Source organism: Talpa occidentalis, unplaced genomic scaffold (genome assembly GCF_014898055.3).
Source record: "Talpa occidentalis isolate TD23 unplaced genomic scaffold, MPIMG_talOcc4v2.1 talOcc4.13, whole genome shotgun sequence".
NCBI classification, from domain to species: domain Eukaryota; kingdom Metazoa; phylum Chordata; class Mammalia; order Eulipotyphla; family Talpidae; genus Talpa; species Talpa occidentalis.
In genome coordinates, this window is record NW_023601322.1 from 5,091,487 (window position 1) to 5,111,374 (window position 19,888).

General features: G+C 40.0%; 1 protein-coding gene across 3 annotated transcripts in view; it reads right to left on the reverse strand.

The window, feature by feature from the left end:
* Window positions 1-19,888, reverse strand: part of LOC119242982 (coiled-coil domain-containing protein 102B-like) — a 130,427-nt gene that overhangs the window by 62,548 nt on the left and 47,991 nt on the right. Inside the window, exon 1 of one of the 3 annotated variants that reach the window (XR_005124591.2) lies at window positions 12,884-12,950. The exons of the other annotated variants lie outside the window; for them this stretch is intronic. The gene's annotated coding sequence lies outside the window, so the exon portion shown is untranslated. Of the gene's footprint in view, window positions 1-12,883; window positions 12,951-19,888 lie in introns of those variants that run through there. 3 annotated transcript variants of the gene reach the window in all.

Sequence of the window (19,888 nt, forward strand, 5' to 3'; positions counted from 1 at the left end):
CCCTCGGGATTGGAGGATGCATGTCTCCCATTTCTGGAAGTTTTGAGGGCAGTCATTTCTCTGGCTGCCAAGAGCCTCCCCTCTAAGTTATATCCCCTTTCTGAAGCCCTAGGAGGGCCCTCTTAGAAAAGCACTGCCCTTCTAGGGCCTCCCCGGTGGCGCAGCGGCTGAGCGCTGGGTTGCGAAGCTGCCCGCAGTCTCTGCAGCACCGGTTCGATCCCCGGCTGCTCCCTGGCCACCGGAGGAGGGTCCCACATGGCGCGCAGACCTCTCCTGCCGCCCGCTGTGCCCCTCAGCAGTGTACTTCGGTCCTTCTGCCTGCTCTGCTCCCCGCTCTGGCTCTGGTGAATTCTCTCACCCTCCCGCGCTTCTGACTGTACCCAATGCTTGTATAAATAAATAAAAAATAAATCTTTCAAATAAATAAATAAAAAGTAAATTAAAAAAAATTTAAAAAAAAAAAAGCACTGCCCTTCTTATCCCATTTTGGGGTGCTGCAAAGTCCCTGAAAGCATCAGAGCTGCTCAGAGATCAGCTGAAGTTGTGGTGTCACTGCACCCACCACACCCCTGCCTCCCCTCCCCACCTACCCCTGCCTCACAAGTGATCACCCCATAATCACCTTCCTGCATGTTGACTTTATCTCAGATTCTGCTTCCCACGTTACATTCACCTCAAGACCAGTGTCCCAGGGCTGTCAATCAGCCCTACCAAATTAAATTTCACAGCCAAAGGGAGATGGTGGAAAATTGGTGTTGGAAGCTTGACTGAGAACCTTATGTAAAAAGGTGTGAAGCCAAAATATTGTATTCACTACATTCTCCATATTGCATCATGTGAAAGAACTTAAATAATTGAGAACTATACTTGAATTTATTTGGAACAGAACATTGGAATATACACTGTGAGCGTTCACTAAAGAATATGCTGGGGCATTTGAGATTTACTAGATAAAGGAGATGTCACGTTTTTTAGGAAGAACAGAAAATATACACACTGGAGTTTCAAAGGTAAATTGATAAAGAGTGGGAAAATGAGGCCAGTTACAAATATATTACAACAGTCAAGATGAGAAATGATGAACCGATGAACTGGGGTAGGGAAATGTAGATAAATAGCAGTGGGGAAATGTTAGTGATGTTATTTTCAGGAACGTTTCACAAATATGTTGCTAGTCCAGGGTAAAGAATAAGTCAAAATTAAGTCCCTTTGCTAGAAGACCGGCAATTGCTTAAATTAGCTCAGGCAAATAGTAACAGCATCAGTCTAAGAGACAGGTTTCAGAAAACACAGCGCTGGGAAGTTATCTTAACAAAAAGGCAAAAATCTCATGATGCCAATTCCATCCTGTCTCTTTTCCCTCTCTTTCCTGACCACAACAATCAGCTGATATTTTGTGATTTATATTTTTTTTAATTTTTTTTTAATAGTTTTTTTTTTTTTAATAGAGGCATGTTTTTATTTATTTATTTATTATATTTGTTTGTTTTGTTTATACATGCACTGGGTACAGTCAGAAGCGCGGGAGGGTGAGAGAATTCACCAGAGCCAGAGCGGGGAGCAGAGCAGGCAGAAGGACCGAAGTACACTGCTGAGGGGAGCAGCGGGTGGCAGGAGAGGTCTGCGCGCCATATGGGATCCTCCTCCGGTGGCCGGGGAGCAGCCGGGGATCGAACCGGCGCCGCAGAGGCCGCGGGCAGCTTCGCAACCCAGCGCTCAACCGCTGCGCCACCGGGGAGGCCCTATTTTGTGATTTATAGGACAAGCTAAAGGACCAAGTCCACACAGAAGCGAAGGCTGCTAGAGCAGGAAGGTGCAAGGAGGCTTGATGGTGTTTGCTGAGATCCAGCCTTACTGTAGCACTTGATGAGAACCAACCTCCCTACTGACCTTCCCAGCCACTCTAGCCCATCCAGTCCTTCGGTTGTGTAATGACTGTCATGAAGACTTGCCCGTGTCATATCATTTATTTATTTTTTAAAATTTATCTATGCATACAAGAACTAGGGTCTAGGCCATACAAGAACTGGGGTCTAGGCCAGACATGTAGGGGGTGGTGAGAGGATTCACCAGAGACAGAGTGGGGAGCAGAGCAGGCAGACTGACGAAATACACTGCTGAGGGGAGCAGCGGGGAGACAGGAGAGGTCTGCTGCGCCATGTGGGTAGTTTCCTGGCCAGGGTTCGAATCATGCTGCAGTGGCTGGTGATAGCTTGATAGTCCGGAGACTTAACCCCTTGCATCACCAGGGAGGCTCCTTGTCATATCATTTAAAGGTCACATTTCCATGAACTTTCTTATTTTCATTTTGCTGCTGAATAAATCAACAAGCCTAAAGTGTATTATGTTTAGTAAAATAAGTTAGATGATGACAAGCGGTATGATTTCACTTATATGTGGCACATAGAAAAATAATTGAGACAAAAGCAGACTTTAAGACCATCATAAAAACTATGAATACCAGAAAAGGGAAGATAGAGGGCCGATCAGTCAGGTAAAAGTGGATAAAAGTACCGTGAAGTACAACATTAGTCTTCGGTTGGAGAATTTAATGTACTGTACACAGATATGGATTCAAAATGATGAACACTTGGACCTATATAATGTTCTAGGGCGCTATTACCTCAAAAAAAAAAGATTAAATAGCAAATTAAAAATATATACCTTAAATTGTAGTAAAGTTTTTCTCCACATTCTCAAAATTTAAATATTCTCCAGAACAGACATAACATACTAGATAAGACATTAGACACTATCCAATGCTCAACTAATATTTTTTTGTCAACTGCTTGGTTATCTGTGGCAGTTTTTTTAATTTATTGGCAATTTCAGTTCAAACTTAAGGTTGCCTGTTCTTAGCTTGTGTGGTAATCATTGTTGAATTAAATGCATTCCACAATAAGACAAAAAAGCTTTGTCTTTGTTCCTCTCAAACAGCAATCACTGCATAAGGGTTACTAGAACAGGACTTTTTTTCCTTTTAACTGGAGAGTTCACTGATCATCCAAAGTGTTTAAAATAGTGCTGGTGCACTGACAGTGCTCAATAAATGATAAATAAATGTATTAATATAGGAATATGTTTACAATATTTCCTGCTGGTGGCTGACACAAATTATAAAAAATGTTTATGATTTGGATTTCATGTAGGCTAGTAAAGTAATAAAGAAGAGATTTCTTTAGAATAGTGAGCAAGTCAGCCTAGAGTCAGCAGTGAAAGAAATGAAGGAACAGGGTCCTGCTGAAGGATGGTAGAATGACAACGATGGGTGGGTGGATGGGTGGATGGAAGGACTTGATACATGCACACATACATACATGATGGATGGATGGATGGATGATAGATGGGTGGATATATTTTTCTAAGGATGATCACTTTTCCAATTTGGCAATACTTCTTTTAGTATTTCTGAAACACTGATTATTTTCAGCTTTTAAACTAAACTTTTTCTAAATTTTAATTCTATCAATTCTCAATTATCCTAATTTGAGAATAACCTAAAAGATCTTTTAAAGTCACTGTCTCCAATTACTTAATTATCCTTTACCAGTATCCACACATAAAAAACATTTTTAAAGTCTTTTTTTTGGGTAGAAAACTGAATTAGGACTCATCCAGTAATAAATTAAAAATAAATAATAATTCTGTTGTTTAAAATATCTTTTATGTACTTGTCATTTAAATTATTGAGTAAATGCTAAATTAGGAAACCATAATGATACTCATTTATTATCACATATAAAATACTATTAAATTTTGTCATGTTGAAGGATTTGATAGACCTAAAACACGATCTTTATGGAAAAACATGTTGACACTGATGCTTGGAGGACTATATTGCTTCTAACATTTTTTTTATGAAGAGGTTCCATTAGAAAGTGAAAGACTAGAAGTTAGCATTGACGACAAGATGACATGACTCACATATTGAAGGGAGAAATGTATTTACAGGCACGTGGGAGAGTTTTTAATAGACTGGGGGTGGAATGCAGTATGGAGGAAATGTGGATGGAATTTAGTTATGGGAAGCCTGGGTAAAGATGTTAATGGTCACCCAAAATAAATCCAGGGGTAGAATGACTTTGTGGGTGAGTAACCGGACAGTTCAATAACCTCATCAAGGACAATGCTTTCTGCACATTTCTGTGTTGCTAAGGTTGGCAGTGTTTTTCTCACAAATGTTTCACGCTCCTCCCTATGAGGATGAGTACACTCCCACATCCTGCTGAACTCAGCCTTGGACCTGTGGCTTTCTCTGGTAAGGGATGCTCGTCACTTCCAGGCATTTGAAACCCAGTGTTCAGCGCGCCCTTTGCACTGCCTCTGCAATTGTATTGAAATAAGCCATCTGTACCTTGGGCTTTTTTTAGCCCCTATGCCTTTGGACAGGCTTGTAATTGAATAAAAAATAAACTGTTCTTCGAAGATATTTTGATTTTCAGGTTTAATGTTACTATAGCATAACAAAGCCTGTTTTGATATAGACTCTGCTTAGTGTATATAACACTATGCTTTTGCGTTTTTGTTTGTTTAGCTAGAAATCCCATGCAGTTATGAAAACATCCAGGGGAAAAGAACTTTCTTTCAGGAGCTTCAAAAAGTAAAAAAATATTCTATCAACCCCCCAAAGATTTCACTTTATGCTTAAATGGCTAGAATTGGGTCACATGTTATGCTTCTGCCCATCACTGATCAAGAAAGCTAGATCGCAGGACTGTGCCAGATGAAATTCCAAATGAGGTCTGAAAGTGAGCCCATTAAAAGAAGTTAGAAAAGCATGGTGGGTGGAGAATGTGAAAAGTTAGTGCTCCATCAAGAAAAATAAGTGGACAAGGGGTAGATATAAATCAACCAAAAATGTGACAGGATAGTAGATAGGTGCCATCACATCATTTCTTTCCCTTCTGCTTTCTCTTCTCCTTCTCCCTCCTACCCATCTCTCCTCCCATCTTCATTTTGTCTGTTGACTCATTCAACAAATGTTTATTACATTCAGCACCAAAGAGGAAAAAAATATCAACCTATACACTAGTTTGCAGAGAGGGGAAAAAACAGGTACTCGGCATACAAAGAAAGGAAGCAACAGTCCACAGACAAAGGAACTGGAATTGCATATTTCAGTAAAAATTCTATACCAGGAAGCAGGATTGAGAGGGTGTCTTCCCAGGTACTGGTATCAGCACATGCCAATCAGCACAGTGCAGGCTTGGTACCCAGGATCTTGAACTCGTTCATTAATGAAACACTCATATTTAGTAGAAAGGATTAATGCCCAAATGCGTGATTAAATATATGTACATAGTAAGGAGATTTTTTTCACTATGAAAAAAACAAGGAGATATAACAATTCTACTCATATAAAAATATTGTGCTATATTTTCATCATCAACCAACTTAAATCACAACTCTCGAATGTGACATCCCAGGTGCTCAGACTATAGGGATATAAGACGAGAGAATCAGAATCATTCCCGTGTTTAAGTCTTAATGTATTAATGTCAGGATCATCTTATCTGCAAAGGTCTTAACTCCTCATAACTATGCACTATTGATATTGCAAACTGAAACAGGAGAACAAACAGAAGACTGTGCCAATAAATCCTCTTGCTGGTTTGTTCAAGGGCAGTGGGTGGTATTGTGTGAGTGTCTGCGACGTGTGTGTGTGCTGTTCTGACAGTAAAACATGGATGTAGACATATTAACAATGCTGAGTCACTAATGGAATACTTAAGATTAAGGTTCTTAAAAATACGTAAATGTTTATTCCATAGGTTCACAATCCTTGGTAGATGCTCCCCATCCCAACCCTGTTCTCAGCAACTTATCCAATTTGAAATTCTCCAAAAACTGATAATCTATAGACATAAGGAAATCTACAAACACACAAAATGAACTTCCTTTCCCTGCTCAGAATAACCAGTTTGCCTAACCTGATAATGTATTTCAACTGGGTGGATAGTAACTTATGCACCTATCATTATAAAATTTTTCTTAAGTCAAACTAACCTTAATATACCCAAAATGTATTGGCACATAACATTTCTGAACCAAGAAAATGGAGATGGGTTTAAGGGATCAGTCAGCTCCAAGTCTTCACCTGGTAGAAAAATCAACAAAATGAAGTGTTGCGGGACCCAGTTCTATATAATAGAGTCCAGACTCCTGTCCCGAGCAACTGGACATTGGTATGTTGTTAAATGCTGATTATTTTCTTTTAGACAGGGAGCCAAATGAAGGGAAAAGTAAAAAGAAAAAAAGTCAAAGGATACTAAACTGGCAAACATAAGACCTCTACATCCATATTTAAATGCACCTGGAACCACTGCAGAGAAAAATTATAGGAACTAACCAGCAAGATCGATTTATTTTTACAGCCTATTTGTGTCTGTCTTTATACACATGACTATCTCGAGTGTATTGTATATGTATTTCCTGCACTGATATAAATTAGCTCTGATGACATAGCTAAATAAAAATTATGTCCATTTAGACTCATTTTCTTTTAATAGCATACATTAATCACCAATTAAATCTACAAAGAATAAAGTTCTCCAACAATGGGTGATGCACTCCGTCTAATGTAATACATATCCCGACTCTGTGTGATATTTAAGGATTTCTAAAGAATTATAAATATGGCTATTAACGCTACAGCTAAACCATAACTATAAGTTACAAATATAATTTTAGTATTCACACAGCATACTGTGTTCTCTGGAGAACCTATGAATATTAAGTTAAACCCTTAATGGTTAGTCACCGACATTGTAGATGGAATCACAACTTCTTTGACTACTTTGTGGGCCCCCGTGGGGCAGAGAAAGAGAGATCACTGCCTCAGACTCAGTGGGGAGTATGTTACTCCCACACAGTTTTTCTCACAGCCATGCATACTCAGCTCAGCGATGCTTTATAATCAAGTTCCCAGGCTTCTACCCACACTCAACACCCTGGAATTGAAAAAGCTACAGATGTGCAAAGGCAATACTTCTCTGTTGAAAATGCTTAATTTCATTTGATAAATCATGTTTTCCAAGCCCCCCATGCAGCCCCTTTGTATGAAATTGCTTCAGCACAGAAAATGATAAAGGTATTGCTTTTGTTCATAATTCTAGCAAAATAAATAAAATAGATTTGTAGATTATGTTTTACAGACCCAGTAACCAAACAACTCCTACTTTTGTCTATATGCGAGAAAGAGTAGAAGGTCCTATAAAGGAGAGAATAAGGAAATGGTCAGAAAGGCCAACAGATAAAGCCATGTTAGGTATTCATAAAAATTAATAGGACATAACCCAGGTTAAGGTAGACGCATACAAAGGAAATACAATAAGACAAACACTGAAAAAATACTTAGGATATTGACACAGAAGTGGTTAAAATGGTTTGTATCCATAGAAAAGCTCCATCATTACACTATTGATGGAAAGCGTACATTTTCATGACTTCTTGGAGACAGGTTAGTTTGCCAAAATATTTCAAGACCTTTTCATTCTTTCCTGTATCACATAACCCAAAAAACTATTTTAGGAAAAAATATGTAATGTTCAAAAATAATCATTTTGCACTATTATTAAAATGTAAAATAATCCAGGGAGCCATTTTTAAATATTGACTTTATTAAGGGACTCATGAATTGGGCAGCAACCCAATTAGCAAGTGAAAAGGGGCTGCACAGCCCCTCAAAGGGAGGGTTCTGTAGCCAGAGAGGGTCCAACTGGGCCATTAGCAAAAGAAAAGAAGGATCACCACAGGGCCTGGTAGCCTTGGGGTTAAGTCTCAGCTCTGTCACCTCTAAGGCCTGAGTTTGATCCTCGGCCAGGGAGCTACCCACATGGCGCAGCAGACCTCTCCTGTCTCCCCGCTGCTCCCCTCAGCAGTGGATTTCAATAGATCCGCCTGTTCTGCTCCCCACACTGTGCTCTGATGAATCCTCTCAGCCTCCACACCTCTGGGCTGCACCCAAGTTCTTGTATGCATAAATAAAATAAAATAAAGTAATAAATGTTTGGGGAAATCTGTATGATTGGGCCACTATTGAACAAATTATAATTAATCCTATAAGCCTTTAAAACTAGGGGAAAAATTTGATGACACAAAAACAACGAGGCGATTCTATATAGACAAAGCACAGTGCACAGTTTTTGGCCCGTCACAATTGGTGGTGTGTCTGCACCCCCCCAGACATAGCACGGCGGTGTTCAGAACACCCCAGAAACGGCTTTTCCTTTGGTCCTGTTTTGCCTAAGGCTTCAACACAGAGAAGAAAGTCCGCGTGGCCTTCTCTCCTTCTGAAGCACAAACTGCTGGCAGGAAGCTGGTGCTCGCCGCTGACCCTGCCCAGCCTCGGTGTCTGGGGGGTGTGGGGGGCCAACCCCCTCACAGGCAGTGCAGGAAAAGGCTTCGTGTTGCACCTGAGGCTGTTCCTCGCCTCTCCCAGGGAGACAGGTAGATTTCCTGCCCCACAGGAGGCGGGTCTAGGGGGCTGGAGGCCACGGCCTGAATGTGCCTGCTTTGGAGTTTGGGGAGCAGATTGGTGCCTTATTTGGGGGATCATTTAGTAGGGCTGAAACAGCCCCTTGCTCCCCGCTCAGCAGGAGGCTGCTGGGAGGCGTGGATAGAGAAGGGGGATGATAAGGTTGCCCCAGGAACCAGGCCTCAGACTGAGCACCTGGACCAGACCTGCAGCCTCAGGACACACTCAGTGTCAAAGGTCAGCGCCCAAGCCCCCCCCATACAACTGCTTAAACACAGCACCCCGGAGAATACAAAGCAGAGCCTCAAAGCCCTGGTCCCACCTCACCCCCTGCGCCTTTGAGGGCACGAGACACACCTGCCTTTCCTGCTCACCACTCTCTCTGGTGAATTCCTTCACCCCCGCACCTCCACCTACACCCCGATTTCCCCGCCACATCTGTCTTTCAAAGGGAATCAATCATTTGAAATGATGGAGAAACAGGAATAAAAATACTGAAGCGTGCAGGCGGCGTCTGACCCCGGCTGCCATCGGTGACGGCACAAGATGAAATGCACATTTCCAGGCGCTCCCTCGGGCTGCACAGGCAAGGGCAGGCGGTGGCACAGCGGGTAGCGTTGGGGGGCCTTGAGAGTGGCCAGAGGAACGGCGCCCGGGCAAGGAGAGGGGTGATTAAATGGCCTCATGTAGGTGCTTAACGTGATGAAGTGTCTGCAAGGGCCTCGGATCACATGGGCGCGCCATCTGTTCACAGCAGAAAAGCAGCCCCCAAATGGAGTCCTTCACGCTGGGCACCACCCCGACTCGGCGCCGACAGCAGGCTCAGCCTCTCCCCAAAGTGTCCTCGTAAACCAACCCTTGAAGAACACAGCGGGTCATCTGCTCAGGGCCCTGCCAGCCCCCCAGGGTGGCCTTCCCTGCAATCGTCTTTTCTTTAGCTAATCACCTTGTCCCACCTTTCTGTCCATAACCCCCCCCCCCCGTTTTTTGTAATCCCTCACAGCTGCGAGCTGACACGCTGCCCTATTAATGAATCATTTCATTAAATCCGTGAGATCTCTGAAAGTGTGAACTGTGGTTTTTAACCCACTGAACAAACCAGCTAATGGGGCATCGGTTACCTTTGGACCCACAAGGATGTCCTCGTGCCACTGCCCAGGCCCGCACCCACCTGATTGCTTATTCCTTTATTTTTGTACATCATTGCTCATTTTTGGACCATATTTGATTTTAATCTTTCCTAATCCCCAAGACAGAATGCTATAAATATTCTTGTTGAATGAGAGCATATTGGCACTTAACTCCAAAATGAGTTCAATGTCACAGTCATACTGTAACAGGGTGGCCCCCAGGAAACGGGGAGGTTCCAGGTTTCCTGCCCCACCCAAGGGAGGGTGGAGCTGAGCAGGGAGAGAAGAAGCTGTAGAGGAGACTGGGGAAGGAAGGAAGCAGGATGGAGCCAGAAGGAGACCTGGGGGAGGTGCATGGAGCCGAGAGACACGTGAAGAAACTGCGCTTGCCTTGTGGTCGTGGACTGGGAGACACAGATGTGGGTGAGGCCCGTGGGGAGGTGACAGTGGTGGTTTTTGTCATCATTTTCTCTTTTCCTCCCAGACTTGTCTGGTTGTTTCTGATCCTTTTCTGTGGGCCCCACTGGAAGATCTTTAGACTTGGGGCAGCTTTGGGGCCTTGCTCTGGGCCAATACTGCTTGGGTGGACTTTTACACACGAGGGGACAGGTAACTGTGGGTGCTTGATTTAGAAACTAGATTCTTTGCCTTTCCTGTATGGTTTCCTAATTGTATTAAAGTTCCTTCCAATTAAAGTCTCATATGCTTTGTGTTGATGCGGCGGATGGCAGAACCCATTTAAAGCAGGCAGGTTTGGGGGGTCTGGGGTGCCCCTCTCCCTGCCCTGTAACATTATCTTTCTCAGGTGCTATATTTTTAATTTATACATGTTCAAGTAATAATGAAAATGTCCCCTGACATTCTTAAAATGTTCATGGTTTTGATCATAAATAATAAGTTCACTTCAACCTTGACCCACATCAAATGCTGTCTCTTCTATTAGCTCAAGTCTTGGTCTCCTGCTGCTCCCCCACGCCAGGGACCCAGGCTGCCATGCTGATCCTGTGCTGTCTGGCCACCTGCTGGTCTACTCTCACCCCATCCATGCCTCTTCCCTCTGCAGCATTGTGGGGTAGTGCATTTCCCAGGCCCTGGGAATTGTTAGGAGCTACCCACCCGTAGGTGTGAAAACTGTAGGGCCCACAGCAGAGGGTGCTGGGAGGCAGGCCCAGCTTCTGCTCTGTGGAAGGTTCTAGCTCCTGCAGCTGCTACCCACCAAAGATGTGCCTCCCACCTGATAGCCCTTCCCCAGGGCCTCAGAAGACAAGGGCGTGTCAGAGAGTGGACTGTTCACTGGATGCCTGTTCTTGACGTTTAAAAATGTTTAAGCCCCTGGGTTAGAAGAGTGGCTGTAGGGAGCTCATGGTCTGCTGGAAGGGTGCAAAGAGGTAACACACTTTAAAATCAAACACAAGCATGAGCACTGGGTCAGCACCGGGAATGGCTGTTAGGGAGAAAGAAACTTCATGTGACTTTCCTATAGCGGGAATTTATTCTAGCGCCCATAATTCCTGTTAACGTGGCCTGTGTGAGTGGTAACTATCCTCATTTCTCTTTTTCTTTTTTCATGGTAAAACCAGGAATTTAAATGACTTTAACATTCTGTTATCACCACCCAATAAATGCCCTTTATTTGTTCATTCTGTCACCATTGCACTATGAAAAGCCGAAGTCTCTGGGGGAAAAAGTGAATCTACAAATATTTTCTTGATTTTTATTGACATCCCCAAGTCTCCCTCCCCATTCCAGACAAAGCCAGAGACACTGTTTTTGTATGTTGATGCTAGGACTATGAAACAAAGATTGTTCGTGCAAGCTTATGTAACATTTAAATAAACCCTTTAGGTTCAAAATCCAGTAAGTTCAACAAGAGTTATACATCAAATATGATGCAAAGCATTCTGAACTCAAAATACTGCCGTTTCTGCAGAGATTATACAGCAAATCTTAAATATGCATGGTCTTAAAATACCTTCTCAATATAGGTAAACTGTCAATAGACTAAATATTCATGATGTGTGTACTGAACAGACATATTTTATTGTTTTAGTGTAATTCTGTTCAAAATGTTTAAATAAGAGAAAGGTATTAGTTGTTATTTAGGTCTGAATGCATACACAGATACTGTCTAATGCAATCTAATTCGCAAGTCTAAATCGCAAGGTAAATGTCCCTTTCATCATGCCAACAACACGTCTGTGGAAAACAGACATACACACAAATGCAAGAGGAAGACAAAGATCAGCACCATTCTGTGATACCCAAAGACCATTTCCTCCTAAATTCCTTTATATGGAAATTCTTCTTGCTATAGAAATCATTATTATAATTTATTTTAATTATGCCTTTGGTGTTAGTCTCCAGAATAACCTTTTCACTCTTTACAACATACAGTGTAATCATTCCCCGGCCAGTACATCACAAGGTCATTTACAAACCATCACAAATTTAGACAAGAAAAAAAGGATCCAACATTTTACTGAATTATCCTAAACCTAAAAAGCTCATCGTTAGCCTAAAAAATGAAAATTCAGTGAAAAAGTTTCCCGAGTTTATTCATCAGTAATAATTGTTAGCTCCTAATAAATACCTGTAACTGTCATTTCAGCTAAATTGTTTTCTCAGAGTTTTCACTTCCAAGCATGAAAGTTGAACTCTGCTGTGACATGATACCATTTTTATTTGAGAAAAATATATACATATTGTTGCGTATGTAGTGCAGGACACCTGGTCCATCCCATTACAACTTGTCAAATCATAAAAGTTGAAAACATTTGCTTGCGTTCAGATGCCCAGCTCTTCCCATTTTCTTTTAATGATATGGGGTCAGTTCATACCGGGTGAGTGAACTGTCCCGGCAGTTCCATTAAACCATTTGGTTCATTCAAACCTTATGTAAGCTGCCAAGTGCCATTTTTCTCTGCATAATATTGTTTGGCGTCTGCATTGATCAAATTAACTGGTCACTTGCCAGATGTCCACTCCACTTGGCATACAGGAGAGAATCATTTACTGTATGTCTGAAATTTGCTAAATGCCTGAAAGAGTTCATATATTCACCGAATTACATAAATTATACTCAAAAATAACTTAATCACCCTTAGAATCCCTAGGAAATTAACGAATAGCTTCAATTATAGAAAAAAATATGCTACTGAAAACAAATTGAATCATATAGACCACATAATCAGATGATAAAAACATTATTTTAAAACTATATTTACTAACGGTGTAAATCTTTGTGTTCTGTGACAGTAACTAGAGAAGTTATACATACATTTTCAAGTTTCCATTCACAGAGGAGTTAGGTACAAATGTTAAAGAAAATAGACTTTATGAGATTTATTACAGGATTAAAATACCACAGTGATGTCACAAAGATATTTTTCACTGGCTTCTATTCTGGGCATACTGTTTACTCTTTATGGAAGGAGTTGCTAGTCTAGGAGGAAAGATAACACTAATGATGAAAATACAATGAGGGAGGAAAGCAAAATGGTTTTGCAACAAAAGAACGAACTACTTTCTAGTCTCATCCATATAAAATATAATCACCTAGATTTTATTAAAAATAAAAAAAATGGTAAATGCACTGGAAAATAAGAATTGCATCATCGTGTTGGAGAAGATTTGATATATATGTTCTTCAAGAGGAACATTCACTAAGAGTGAGTGGCTATAAATTGGAAGAAAAACATTGCACAAATATGTTCACCTGTGTATGTCAGCAATCCTTAAAATTATCATATACCTACATATAGATGTATACATATACTATCTATGTGGAGTATAATGTAGAAATTCTAATAAATTATAAATGAAAATATCCATATATTGGACCTAATTTTTCTTCCAATGTCAGGAATAAAGATAGCATTTCTGAGAGTATTTGACTATAGTAGTTAAGTGTCATAGTTTAATCAGGAAAAACTCTGCAAGGATTTTTCCCTGGAATAGGGTGTACCTTATCAAAAATAATGCTATTATCTCTAAATTACTGGCTTGTTTCTTGTCAAAATTAGCTTCTTTCCATTTTAAACATTCATCTCCAATCTCCCCAACTTTTGGTGCTACCTAATTCTAGAGTCTACTCATTTTCGAGCTCCAGTTTATTTTTTTTTTAATTTTTATTTATTTATGCATATGAGAACTGGGGTGCAGGCCAGAGTTGCAGGAGGTGAGAGGATTCACCAGAGTAGGGAGCAGAACAGGCAGACTGAAATACATTGCTGAAGGGAGCAGCAGGGAGACAGGAGAGGTCTGCTGCTGCACCATGTGGGTTAGTTCCCTGGCCAAGGATAGAACTCCTGCCACAGCGGCTGGCGATAGCTTGATTCGTTGATACCACTGAGACTTTAACCCCTATACCACCAGGGAGACCCTAGAGCTCCAGTTTAAATATCACTTTCTCATCTTTTGAGCAGGAAGACTAGATGATGAAGTACTCTTAGAAATCTCAATATTGGTTCCTAATACATTAGAGAAACACCAGGTTTCATTAGGTCAAAGGCCTGTGTTTATTAACTCTCATATCTGGCACCTGACACAGACATGGTCAGAATAGGTAACTGGTTCATAACAAGTGAAAGATTTAGTCATAATAAATCTTGATTTCAAATATGTCTGGTCAACAAAACAACTACTGAGTTTGACTATTTCAATATCGCCATGATATTTGAGTCTATCAGTACTCCAAGCCAGGGCCTCCCTGGTGACACAAGGGGTTAAGACGCAACTTATGAAGCCATCTGCAGTCACTGCAAGCACGAGTTTGATCCCCAGCCAGGGAGCAACCCACATGGCACAACAGACCTCTCCTGACTCGCCTGCTGCTCCCCTCAGCAGTGTATTTCAGTCAGTCTGCTTGTTCTGTTCCCCACTCTGTCTCTGGTGAATCCTCTCACCCCCCACACCTCTGGCCTGTACCCCATCTCTTATATGCATAAATAAATCTTTTAAAAAATACTCCAAGCCATCTATTCTGTCAATAATAAATAACTTTTCCTCTATATCCTTCTGCCAATAATCAGTACTTTTTCCTCTCCTTGGCTTTTGCTCTCATATCTCTTCTTAAGAAGCGTTAAGTGCAAATTAGACCAATAACACGTCTCCCTTGCAAAGGACTCATTCTCCGTTTTCTCTCCCCTTTGCTTTAAACCAGTTACACTTAACTCTGCACAATACATGTTACTAGTAAATTTACTCCCTCAAATCCTAAGATACTTTCTCATCAAATCTCCACTTCCCCCAGTCTTTCTCTCGCTAGTCACTTAGCTATATCTTAGAGAAAGGGAAACAAACAGATAAGAAGCGACTTACATCTGTGCCCCCAATTCCAACCTGTATCTACCTGTACTGTCACCTTCCATCTTTTCTCCTATGACAAAGAAGCAAATCTTCCCACTGAAGACCAACCCCAAGCACTTCACGCCACAGCAGAACCTGCTTCTCGCCTGCAACATCAATTTCTGCATCTCTCAGTAGGCCAATTCCCTCGAGACACAAAATAGCTTTAATAACTTTAAATACTGTCATATTTAAGCACATTTGATATCTTGAAGCATACTGAGATCTTTTTGTCATTAAATACATAACTAACCAAAATGCCCTTCCAATCATCACCCTGGTCACCAGCTCCATCTCACAACAAAACCCCTAGAATAGAATGTACCAACTGCCAGAAAGATGTTGCCATATCCCTGATATTTCAATAGACAATCTGGCCTGACCCCAGAAGAATGAGTAATAACTGTCATATTAATACCCGCAAACCATTAAATGGAGTAACCATTTAATTACATGCTGTTGTCATACTGCACATTGTAATAAGACTTCAAGGCTTGCATTGTTAATGACACATTATGCTTCTGGAAGTAGACTGATGCTGAGATTTTCTAGGTAGAGTGCACTCAATAGCTCACATTTGCCCGCATCAATACCTGCAAAGGTGAAGACTTGCACTATTACCTTTGGGCTGATCTACACAGAACAGAGATGGGCAGACTGCAGGATGCTATGCTTTTACTAGAACACATGGCAAGACCCCTTCCACACCCATGCTGAATTTCACATTACTTCAGCTTAATTGCACCTGTATTTTCACCCAGATCATTTTAAATTCCAAAGGCCTACAGCTAATCATAAAAGAGTGTGGAGAAAGTCATAACATTAATTCACTAATTAATATAAAAACATAACTCTTCTTTTCAAAAAGTAATCAAGTCCATTAAGGGGTTAGTATAAGTAACATCTTACATACTCCTGTATCCAGCATAAATCTGACTGCTAATGTGATGATAAATACATTTTCTAAGCTATTTAATAAATCTTTAAAATGAAAATAAGCTTTTTTAACTGTATGTGAAAGCAAATCAAGGATAAATTGATAAATTCTAAGTAAAATAGTAGTAAATTGAATTTAGCAGTAAATTAAAATGAATAATAAATCATAAAGACAGGCTTTTTCTAGGACAGCAGAAATGTTTTTACTAATAGGAGTTTATTCATGTAATTCATCACATAAAATGCTAAATGGGAATAAAATCCCCTTCATCTTAATGTATACCCAATGGGCACTTGATTTAAATTTTAAGTATATTCCAAAAAATAAGAACTTGGCAAATTTAAATAAGCAGGATAGCTGTAGATTTCATGCTCTCCATAATCAATCACCATCCTGGCCCTCATCGTCACCAGTATTGTGCTTGATCAAACATCACTCCATGCCTATAATATGGGAGCAGCCTAGGATGCCTGTTGTCACCCCTAATTTTTAGCTGTCTTTATTTAAAAATTGGCCAATTTAGCATTTAGAAATATTTAAAAGTTACAAATGTTAAAAAGCTTGTGAACAAAGTCAACATTCTTTGCATAGGTGTATAAAGAAGCTAACCCCAAGATTATAAACTGGAAAATATGAAAAACATTAAGATCAGTATGGTGATCAGACAAAATACATATCAACCAAAAGCAATTCTTATAGCCCAGAAATGAACTGAAAGAAACTATAATAGAAGATCCAAATTAATACTGGCTAATGTGTGTAAAGACTAAACAGAAAAGGAGAATGACAGGATATAACTAAAGAAAAAAAACTTTTCTAAAGGAAAAAGAGACCTGAATTGTGTAAACAGTTATCAATGGTAGAGAGCCAAACTTTAAATCACAAATTTAATGTTATCCATATCAAAGATTTACTAATGGAATTTTCTTTAGGGGCACAGAACAATAATTTGGGAAGTTATCTGCCAAAAGTGTTAAGAGTCAAGAAAATTTGAAAAAAAATTATTTTAGTCATCACTCCATGAATTAAAATATATGTCATTGCTAGTGAAAGTTGAACTACTTTTTTTAAGATGAAATGTTGATAATGCAGATATAATTAAAATATGCCCCACTTCTGACCAGGTGATTATAAAAGTAATAATCCAGGGCCTCCTTGGTGGCACAAGGGGTTAAGCACCACACTATGAAGCAATCCACAGCCTTACAGCAGAGTTTGATCCCCTGCTGGCCAGAGAGAAACCCCCATGGCACAGCAGACCTCTCCTGACTTGCCTGCTGCTCCCCTCAGCAGTGTACTTCAGTCAATCTGCCTGTTCTGTTCCCCACTCTGTCTCTGGTGAATCTGCTCACCTCCACACCTCTGGCCTGTACCCCATCTCTTGTATGCATAATCTTTTTAAAAAAGTAATTATCTAGTAAGTGCCAAAGTAATCTAAACACCACTTATTAGATTGTACATGCATTACTGGGTACACATATAATGCTTCCTTTTAAAAATTATTTTGAAGAAAATCTGATGATTTCATAAAACATTCCTTTTAGTTTATGCTATTACTTATTTTTCCCAGAACTTCTGCTGGAACTCACATTTTTGTTATCAAAATAGGACCAGTGAGAGTTGTTGTTAAGTAATCAATTACTATTCTGAGAATACTTCAATTTAACATTTATGAAAATGTATGAGAATTTTAGTGGAATTTAGTTATACTGCATTAAATACTTGGTTGAAAGGAAAGCCAAATACTTGGCTGTTTTTATTCTACATAGTTTATGAATAGGAATCTAAATATCAATTACTTGACATGAACTAAATCAAAGAGAAAACATTTCTTAATAATTTTAGCAAAAAGAGAAACTGTCATTAAACTGAGAAAAAACAAGTTTCTGTATGTAATGTTGCCCCAGAGTAAGCTCTTCCAGCAGGCATCTGGGGCTGTGTTAAATCCTGGGAACATGCAAGAAGCTGGGGAGGAGACTGGGGAAGGAAGGAAGCAAGCATGATGGAGAGCCAGAAGGAAAACTGGAGGAGGCACATGGAGCAGAGAGAAAGGTGAAGAAACTATGCTTGCTTTTTGGTCCTGGACTGGTTGAAACAGATGTGGGTGAGACCTGCAGGGAGGTTTAACAAAGGCAGCTTTTATCTTATTTTGATTTTGCTCTTTTCCTCCCAGACTTGTCTGGTTGTTTCTGATCCTTTTCTGTGGGTCCCCCGGAAGATGCTTCAGACTGTGGCAGGCTTTGGGGCCTTGCTCTGGGCCAATCCTGCTCGGGTGGACTTTCACCCACGAGGGGACGGGTAACTTTGGGTTCTTTTTTAGAAACTATATTCTTTGTCTTTTCTGTATTGTTTACTAATTGTATTAAAGTTACTTCCCATTAAAAAAAAATCCTGGGAACACAAACTTTATTTATTGCTGAATGTCTGGATAATGGGGAACTCTAAGAGAGAGAAGAAAACTATTGATTGTGAGAATATCTCCAGAGCCTGAAATCTTGGGAAGCTGATCTATACAGATGTCATGGAGGGGAAATATTTTTAAAAATGAGTCACTCTAGTGAGATGTGCTTTCCATCTGCACACGACACAGTGTGTATGAGAGCTTCATAAAAGTTATCACTTGTAAAACGGCTTGAAATAAGAGATGACAAAGTCTCCAGGCGATTGTTTATGAACTTACACTTTTAAATAACAATGGTGCTATGCTGAAAAGCAGATCAAACTCAGAAGGCATTCCCAACCATACACTTCAACTTGGAAACAGATCTGGAGTTCACAGCCTTAAGGTAACACTGATTTGGACCCTCGCTATAAAGCAATTATCCATCTGACTCCTGACAACTCTGAAATAATTTCAGTGTATTAGTGATAATTGTTGGAGGTACATTTAGAAAAATTCACAAGCAGTATTATAAACTGAATATAGGTATCGGCTTTCCTTCTAAATATTTGGCGAGTGTTCACATGTAAAATGAATTGTTATAATCTTACTGTTTCATTGAGACAAAAATAATGAGCTAAATATTAAACAATCGAGATTCTTCTTCCCTTGACCTGTAGAATGCCCACGAGAACAATGATTGGAAAGTTAGCCCTATGGGAGAAGGAGCATGCAAAATTCCCAGAAAAGTTAGTCCTGAAAATCAGTTTCACAGGATGCAGTTCAAATAGAGCCAGCCTTGGCACCTGAGGTAGAGGCTTACCCTGCCCACTTGACCTTGGAAAGATCACAGACAGTAATGGCCACGTGAATGCCCCTTAAGGGATGCAATGTATGTATCCTTCTTTAAATTTCTCTTAGCATTTGGCAGGGCTTTTCAACATAGGGTAGGGTTAAAAGAGAATTTTAATAAACTAGTATAATTTTATGTTTGTTTAAAAAACCTATCAAAATATTTTGTGATTTGAAAATTTTATTTTTTGGATTGGGGAAAGAACCTACACATGTGTGATGTCATATGGTTCCTCTTATAGATCACCAAATCCTTTTTCCCCCCGTAATTATTACGTCACGGTACTACTCTTTCCACTGAGTACTCTTTAAGTGGTTAGTATTGGTATGTTTAATCTCATGGCTATAAAGAAATATGTACCTATACATCAAGGTTGCAATACAGTCAATAAAATCAGATACAGCATTTTTAAGGACTTTACTCCATATAAATACTAATACTCACCAAGAATCATTTTTCTATAATAGGAAAATTCCACAGGAAAAAAAATATGACCTCAAGCAGCTCAAAAGATTTTTTTCTTTTTAAAAAAGGAAGAACTCGGTATTTCAATTTAATTTTCTTTTAAACCTTACTCATAGAATGGCAAAATATAAATCAGACTCCCAAAATAATTCAAAAGTTTATAAAATCACCAAGGATTTATCATCAGTTCCTTAACATCAGGTGGTGTCCTTTTTATATCATGTATATGGAGAATGACTATATCTTTGCAAATATCTGATGGTGCAGCAGTTAAAAATTCAGAGCAGTCATTGTGAATTTT